This window comes from Aotus nancymaae, unplaced genomic scaffold, assembly GCF_030222135.1.
Source record: "Aotus nancymaae isolate 86718 unplaced genomic scaffold, 86718_ANA_hifiasm-v0.15.2.pri h1tg000059l, whole genome shotgun sequence".
NCBI lineage: Eukaryota > Metazoa > Chordata > Mammalia > Primates > Aotidae > Aotus > Aotus nancymaae.
In genome coordinates this window covers 44,225,712-44,234,823 of record NW_026988473.1, presented here as the reverse complement: position 1 = coordinate 44,234,823, position 9,112 = coordinate 44,225,712, and the positions used below count along the sequence as shown (strand labels likewise).

Genomic DNA, 9,112 nt, shown 5'->3' with positions numbered 1-9,112 from the left:
ACTTTAAATTCTTAAAGTCTTCCATCTTTTCTTCTATAGGTTTTAAACTTTGTCCCTTGCTTAAAAAGATCTTTGCCAATTTTGTGCCGGGAGCCGCGCGTGCGCAGAGGGAAAGCGGAATCTACACCTTCCCGGCCAGCGGTAGCAACTGCCGAACTGCAGGAGACAATCTTTCTAGACAAGGCAGTTGAGAAGGAGGGAGCGCTTGAGGGAGACTGGCCTGGCGTGCACTCCGCACCTCAGGGACGTTGTTGCGCGTGGAATGGCTGCTTTTGGAAGACTATTGCCCAGAAGAAAAGATGTTTGGTTTTCACAAGCCAAAGATGTACCGAAGTATAGAGGGCTGCTGTATTTGCAGAGCTAAGTCCTCCAGTTCTCGATTCACTGACAGTAAACGCTATGAAAAGGACTTCCAGAGCTGTTTTGGATTGCATGAAACTCGTTCAGGAGACATCTGCAATGCCTGTGTCCTGCTTGTGAAAAGATGGAAGAAGTTGCCAGCAGGATCAAAAAACAAACTGGAATCATGTGGTAGATGCAAGGGCTGGACCCAGTCTAAAGACTACACTGAAACCAAAGAAAGTGAAAACTCTATCTGGGAACAGGATAAAAAGCAACCAGATCAGTAAACTGCAGAAAAAATTTAAACGTCATAATTCTGATGCTCACAGTACCACCTCAAGTGCCTCCCCAGCTCAATCTCCTTGTTACAGTAACCTGTCAGATGACGGCTCAGACATAGAGATGGCTTCTGGTTCTAACAGATCACCAGTTTTTTCCTTTTTAGATCTCACATACTGGAAAAGACAGAAGATATGTTGTGGGATCATCTATAAAGGCCGTTTTGGGGAAGTTCTCATTGACACACATCTCTTCAAGCCTTGCTGCAGCAATAAGAAAGCAGCTGCTGAGAAGCCAGAGGAGCAAGGGCCAGAGCCTCTGCCCATCTCCACTCAGGTGTGGTGACTGAGGTTTTTATGTGGAAGGGGAACAGAAAAACCATCTAAATTTTGAAAAGACCACAAAGCAACAAACTGACCCTCTTTTTTTTTTCCCACCCCCAAGACAGAGTTTTGTTCTTGTTGCCCAGGCTGGAGTGCAGTGGCATGATCTTGGCTCACTGCAACCTCCGCCTCCCAGGTTCAAGTGATTCTTCTGTCTCAGCCTCCCGAGTAGCTGGGTTAACAGGTGCCCACCACCACACCTGGCTAATTTTTATATTTTTAGTAGAGACGGTGTTTCACCACGTTGGCCAGGCTGGTCTTGAATGACCTTCTTATTTTTATCTTGGATACCTGCTATTTTGCCAAAAGACAACTTCTAGAGTAGTTTTGAATGGGTTGATTTTCCCCAGTCCCACAAACTCTGAAGCCAGTGTCTAGCTTACTAAAAAAAGAGTTGTACATAATATTTAAGATGCTGAGTATTTCATAGGAAAGCTGAATGCTGCTGTAAAGTGCTCGTTAAGTCTTTTTTTTTTTAATCCCCTTCTAATGAATGAAACTAGGGGAATTTCAGGGGACAGAGATGGGATTTGTTGTATGATAAACTGTATGTAGTTTTTAGTCTTTCTGTATTGAGAAGCAGTGGTTGGGGCATTTTTTAAAAAGATGGCTGGCTATACTTGTTTTCCCTCATGATAATAATTTGTCATAACTCAGTAACATGGACTTTGCCCCTAGAGGTAGTTGTTAATAATTTTGAAATATTAAGGTCTTGCCAAGGTTCTGAAGATTCAAACCTGTACTACTGATTATTAAGCAGGACAGACTGAGCTTACTGTTGGCAAGTATCTTGGAGGAGAAAGTAATTTCTAAATATACAGAGAGGTAACTTGACTATATATGTTGCCTCATGTGCTACCTCCCTTCATATTAATATTTGATAAAGATTTTAATTTATGTAAAACTTCTAAAGCAGAATTAAAGCACCTCTTGGGGAAACGGCAAGTCTTTAGGACAGGTGAGGCCCTGTATGAATAGTACCAAAGCATTACCTCATGGTAGAGAACACACTCTTAAAAATGTTAAGCTATCTGAAAAATAAAATATGCAGGTCTTCAGGATGGCACAAAACAGGTTAATGCTTCTTGGGGCACATTTCTTAGAGGGCTTGATGAGTGTGTAAATATAATCAACTTTTGTTTGTGTTACATGACTTTGATGACTTCATTGAAAATCTGCACAATTCAGTTTCAGCTCTGGATTACTTCAGTTGACCTTTGTGAAGGTTTTTTTATCTGTGTAGAGTGGGTGTTTGACTTGTTTTAGCCTATTAGGTTTTTATTTTCTTTCACTCTGTATTAATAGTAAAATTTACTAAAAGAAAAGAGGTTTGTGTTCATATTAAGTGGGTTGGTTTTGGTTTGGCTTCTTTTAGTTAGGTTTTCTGAACATTGAGATATCCTGAACTTAGAGCTTTTCAATCCTGAGATCCTCATGAAAAGCTTCTCACTGGAACCCAAACCAGAGTACTCTTACTGCCTCTTTTCTAAATGTTCAGGAAAAAGCATCACCAGTTTATTCTTTTCATAATGAGGGAGAAGCATTTGCCTGCCTTGTAATAACAAGACTCAGTGCTTATTTTTAAACTGTGTTTTAAAAATTGGATCGTATAATAACAATAAGGAGTAAGCCACCTTTTATAAGCACTGTGTAGTTTTATAGTTCTTAATCTAAACATGTTATATTATCTTCTTTTGGAAAAATCCTACATGCTACAAGCCACCATATGCACAGACTATACAATGAGTTGGGTCGTCTTTCCCATAGTCTTTGAGGTGAATTACAAAAGTCCAGCCATTATCATCTTCCTGAGTTATTTTGAAATTTTTTTTTTTGGTACATTTTGGTTGCAGTATTGGTGGTAGGATATACTATAATATGGATTATCTCTACTTCTGTATTTATTTATTACTAGACTTCAACCACAGTCTTCTTTTTCCCCTTCCACCTCTCTTTGCCTGTAGGATGTACTGTATGTAGTCATGCACTTTGTATTAATATATTAGAAATCTACAGATCTGTTTTGTACTTTTTATACTGTTGGATACTTATAATCAAAACTTTTACTAGGGTATTGAATAAATCTAGTCTTATTAGAAAATAAAAAAAAAAAAGATCTTTGCCACCCCTACAGTCATAAGCACCATGATAATTTATTCACTTATTTCTCCTGACTTCCACTTTAAGTTCCATGAAAGCAGGGGCTCTGAGCTTTGCTTATCTCTGGATTCACAGCCCTGAGCACTGTGCCTTGCAGGGAGCTGGCATTCAGAAACACTTGATTGCATCCATGCAGACAGACTTTGCAAGTCCACGTTCCTCCCTCTCCATGAAGGCTCCCTGGTGTCTAATCTCAATTCCTGGGCTGAAGTGTGTGCATATCTCTGCTTGTTTTTTGCTAAGAGAGAGAACAGATACCCTTTCAAACCTTCCCACAGCTTCCTCCCACTGCCCCATCAAGCACACTAATGCATACACTTCTTTGTAACTGCAAAATTTTGGCTCTTAAATATTGCTGGTGTGCTGAAAATCTCACACTCTAAAAGGAAAAAAAAAAGTTAGGGGGGTACAAAATAATCTCAAGATTTCACTTAAAGTGCTGGTAAGGATTCAATGCCAAGAAATGTAAAAATTTACAGCACAAATTAAATTTACCAGAAGACACACCTGAGGGGAGACTGCCATGCTGAAAACAAGCCAAGCCCCAACCCTCACTGAGGAATTAATGTGAAGTCAGAGGCTAGCAGGAGCAATACCAGGGGTAGAGAAGATTCAGAAGGGAAAGAGTCAGGCCAGGCCAGGGGACTTTTAACCACATAGCACAAAAGAAAGACCTAGAGAGATGAAAACTGTACCAGGCAACTGGAATATAATTTAATACAGAAAGGGGTGATTTGAGGTTATACACTTTACCCTGCCATCAATGTGTGTATATAAAAACTGAGTCCCAGAGAGATGAGGTGAGTTGTCCACAGTTAGCAGAATGGGGATTAGAAGCCAGTTGCCAGTTTCCCTGATCAGGGATCTTTCCACACAGTTGCAGAGAGGAAGTCCTGGCTCCAGGCAGAGGAATGAATGTTTTACTCCAGATTTCTAGAAGGCCCAGAGTGGAATATCCCTATTCCTGGGAAAGTTGATAGGTGAGCTGCTACTAGCAGCTACCATTTACACCCTAGGTTGTCTTGGGAGAAAGGGGTTTCAAAAATCTTGTAGCTGGGAATTTAACTCAAGCTGTATGGACTCTAAGTCACTCTCCCCGCAGGCAGAGGTTGGCTATATGGCCAATGACTGTCTGGGCCTAGGCCACTCAGCCTCGTATCTCAAAGTCAGGCATTGCCTTAAGTGGAAGAACAACCATGCATCAGGCATGGTTGTTCTGGAGTGGAGAGTGGATTCTACAGCAGGGGGTGGTTGAAGAAGTTCAACATCCGATTAGCACCACCACTGGTCCCTAAGATATTTTGTGCAAATTTTAAAAAGGCACTCCTTCTTCAAGATGATTTACTACCTGCCATCTGCCAGAAAACACAATACATATACAAATCGACAAAGACAGGAGATGCGTGGCTCACCCTGCAGTTGCACAATGCACATCCATAACAATCCTGTGAGTCAGCCTCTGAGACACCCTCATTCTCCTCTGTACAACTGTGCAGGTGTTGTTCCTGGAGCCAGCAGAGCCCAAAGACTTTCCAGCCTCAGGACATCCTTTATGGTGCCTCTAATCTTCAAGTTCTTCTCTGTTCCCATGGGTGCTACCTCTTACAGGGCAAATAGACTTTTCTTCTAGATTCTGTGAGATTCAGAGATCACCATTCATTCAGGAAATACTGCAAGAAAGTCTTGCCTTCACCAAGTTCCAGCCCCTTGAATGCAAAGCAGAATTGCCCCAAGCCTAGAATAGACCAGTGACTTCCTAGGTCATGGCCAGCCAGGCCATGCCACCATTAGCCTCTGAGGAAATGGAGGTGGCTGCCTGCAAATGGGACAGCTTCCATGGTCATTGGCTGTACTTACTGAAGTATGCATACTACAGTTCAAAACAATCAAATAATCGAAAGGAATGCAGGTACTAGCTTGTATTTTAGCAGAGCTGTGCAAAAAAAAAAAAAACAGAAAAATAGATCAGATACTCAGGCTGTAATGTGTTCATGCAAACACAGTTAATTGTTTTTCACTTCTGTGGGTTTTGCCATGAAAAGATTTTTCATATTATTTAGTTAGTAGAATCATTTTGAGTGAAATAGAAATCTTTGTTTTCGTTTTACTCAGAGAAAATGAAAAAAGAAGCAGAAAGACTTGGCCAGAGCCACACCCTGAGCTGGTAACCAGTTTGGATTGCAATCTGAACTCCTCATCCAGTACTTTCTTGGCCATACCACTCCCCTTTACTCCTGTCCTTCAGGGCTTCCTCAGCCAGCAGAGGCTCCCAGCCACTCTTAGTCTCCCTTACCCTGGCTTGCCTAGGAGAAGAGGAACCAGAAGTCTTCAGAAATGTAGCAGGAAGCAGGGTCTTGGACGAGTTGGAAGGGTGAAGCCAGTAACTGCCTTAGAAGGGGCCACGCTGCACCAGCTGCCAGGAGCTTGAACAATATCCTGTAGAGTCCATTTTCTTTCTCCATTCTCAGAGTTAGTGGGTGAGTGCTCTCTTATAGCATGTCACTTCTCTTTCACAGCAGAAAAACAAAGGCAAGTAATAAATGTGATCTGCAGTTATTAAATGATCTTTCCCTTCTCCTCCACTTCACCAAGTCCTGCCCCAGAACTTAAATATCACCATTCATGACTTCTTGGTTTGGCTTTAAAGTAGTTCTCTCTCAGATATTCATGGGAAAGAAGAGAAAGTAAAAGAAACAAACATTTTAAATTGCCAGTTATAATCCAGGAACGTTCACACTTAAAATCCCACAAACACTCCTAGAGAAATGGTTAAATTTTTTTTTAGAAAAAGACTAATAATACTAGATGTTGGTGAGGATGTGGAGCAACTGGAATGAATGCCCAAACATTGCTGACAGAAGTGTAAATTGGTACAACCTCTTTGGAAAACTGCTAGTATTTACTAAAGGTAATTAAATGCCCCTTTGAAGCAATTACACCTGTGGGTTTACACCTAATAGAAATGAGTTATCATATCCTCCAAAAGAGATGTACAAGAATATTCATAGTGCCTTTACTCATAATAGTCCCCAGATGCAAAACTACCCAAATTTTCAACAACAGTAAAATAGATAAATTACAGTCTATGTATACATTAGGATACTACCTAACAATGAAAGAAGATACAGACAACATGACTGTCTCTCACGGGCATAATATTGAACAAAAGAAGCCAGACACAATACAGGGCATACCATATGATTTCATTTAGAGAAATCCAAAAACAAGCAAAGTTGGTAGATGGTGATGCAGGGCAAAATCATGGTTATCTTTGGGAAGGGGCACAAAAAATCCTACAGGGTGCTGAAAATACAATTGTCCTTCAGTACATGCAGAGATTGGTTCCAGGTCCAAATTTGAAGATACCAACATCCACACATATTCAAGTCCCATAGTTGGCCCTGTGAAAACCGCAGATACAAAAAGTTGGCCCTCTTTAAAAGTGCATTTTGCATCCCACCAATATTGTATTTCTGATCTGCATAGTGCATTTTGCATTCCACCAATTTTGTACTTCTGATCTGCATAGTGCATTTTGCATTCCACCAATTTTGTACTTCTGATCTGCATTTGGTTGAAAAAAAAATAAGCCTATAAGTGGACTCACACTACTAAAATCCACATCATTCAAGTGTCAGCTGTAGCCTAGATCTCAGTTGGTATGGTTGGTACTTATATGGGTGCACACAAATACAAAAATTCATCAAGCTATACACTTAAGATATACATACCGTTAAATCTCAACCAAAGAAAACAAAGAGAAAAACTCACAAATATCATAAAACTGTGGTACTCAAAATGTGGTTCCCAGTGCAGCACCAGGGAACATGTTAGAAATGCAAATTCCCCGACCGTACCACAGACCCACTGAATCAGGTGGGGATGCGGTCTAGCAATCTGTGCTTTAACGAGCTAGGGTAATTCTGATGCATGCTAATGTTTAAGCACCCCTGCCATAAGAGGTGGGTATTACTAGCCCCACTCCACATATTTTGAAAAACTAAGGCTTATAGACATAAAGTAGCATATCCAAGTTCAGCCAACTACTAAAAAACTAAGTGTCATGAGCTGCACAAGGTAAGACATAACCAGGGCCGTGCATGTTTGTATCTTTCCATGAGGTCAGACTTATTGATGCTTATTCAATCATAAAATCCACAAGCTACATGGAGTTCCCAAGAAAGCAATTCTTAGTACTACCCATTTGGCTCGGTAGTCAGAGATGAGGCACACAGGCTCAAGCCACTGCACAGGTCAGTCAATATTGCAAAACCATGCATAGTAGTATACTCAAAATATAAATGTTATAGATTACATCAAACAGAGTAACATTTAACATCAAGAGAAGAGGAGTGTATTAGTCAGGGTTCTCTAGAGTAACAGAACTAACAGGATATATGTATATATAAAAGGGAGTTTATTAAGGAGAATGGACTCACACAACCACAAGGTAAAGTCACACGATAGGTCGTCTGCAAGCTGAGGAGCAAGAAAGTCAGTGGTGGATCAGCCTGAGTCCCAAAACCTTAAAACTGGGGGAGCCAACAGTGCAGGCTTCTGTCTGTGGCCAAAGGCCCGAGAGCCCTTGGCAAACCACTGGTGTAAGTCCAAGAATCCAAAAACTGAAGAACTTGGAGTCTGATGTTCAAGGGCAGGCAGTATCTAGCATGGGAGAAAGATGAAGGCCAGAAGACTCAGCAAGTTTGCTCTTCCATCTTCTGCTGCCTGCTTTATTCCAGTCACACTGGCAGCTGATTGGATGGTGCTCACCCAGATTGAAGGTGGGTCTGCCTCTCCCAGTCCACTGCCTCAAATATTAATCTCCTTTGGTGACACCCTCACAGACACACCCAGAAACAATACTTTGCATTCTTCCATCCAATCAAGTTGACACTCAATGTTAACCATCACAAGGGGATTTAAAAGGGGGTTAATGGACCAGTCCAAGGAAAGTGATGTGTACAGAGTGTCCCGGGTTGATCTGGATGGGAGTCAACGTTTTGCAAGGTGGAATCCTTGATTTGAGCAGAGACTTCAGCAGCAGATGCTGGGTGCTGAGTGACAGCAAGACAGTGTCTATTAAGACAGTCATCTTGAGCTGGTGAAGTCCTATTCTTTTTATAGCTCTTGAGTTCGCTGGTACAAATTGATAGTAAAGAATGTGACTGGTTATGTCCTTATCTAGTTGGGTGTAGTCTCTACTGATTAGGCAAACATCCGGTCCCTATTGGCATGATACCTTTTGAAATGTAAGATGGAGTCTTTTTCTAAGATGGAGTTACTTATGCCAAGGGTGCTGTATACACTAAGCTAGCATTTGAACTCATATATGGCTCAGTCCTGTGCTCCTTTTGCCAAACCATACCATCTCCCTCTATAGAAATATGGCTTAGCCAAGAGAGATGTGATGTGAGGCCATGTTATATCACCTCATTAATAAAAAGAGTATTCTGGTTCAGGGTTCCTATAGGCAGACAGGGCAGAAGGACATGAATTTCAATTTCACAGGTTTTTGCAATGGAAAAAGTCAACTGAGACCTATTTCCTTGTTTTTCTAAGCTGGTCTGATGAAGGAAGAGTTGCTGAAAGTGAAGCTAGAAAAAAAGACAGAGCCCAGGGTTTTGCAGGTCTTTTAAACCATGTTTAGGAGTTTGGACTTGGACTCAGGAGCAATAGGAAATCTATCATCTCTTCCCACTCTGACAGTAAGCTCCATGAAGGTGGGCACTATGTGTTTCATTCACCAGTATATACCCTACCCTAGCATGGTGCCTGCCAAATGGTAGAAGCTAAATAAAGATTTGTTGAACTGTTCAATGATTTTATGCTGGGGATGAAGGGATCTGTTTTCTGTCTCTAAAAGCTAGGCTTGGCTGAGGTGTGGAGGATAAACTTAAAGAGATCAAAGTTGGAAGCTGTGAGACAGACTGGGTAGAAGACTAGTACAA

The 9,112-nt window shown here is 41.3% G+C and overlaps 1 pseudogene; it reads left to right on the top strand.

Moving 5' to 3' along the window:
* Window positions 1-247: 247 nt before the first annotated feature.
* Window positions 248-1,164, top strand: LOC135270204 (SIN3-HDAC complex-associated factor-like; annotated as a pseudogene).
* The last annotated feature ends 7,948 nt before the right edge of the window (window positions 1,165-9,112 follow it).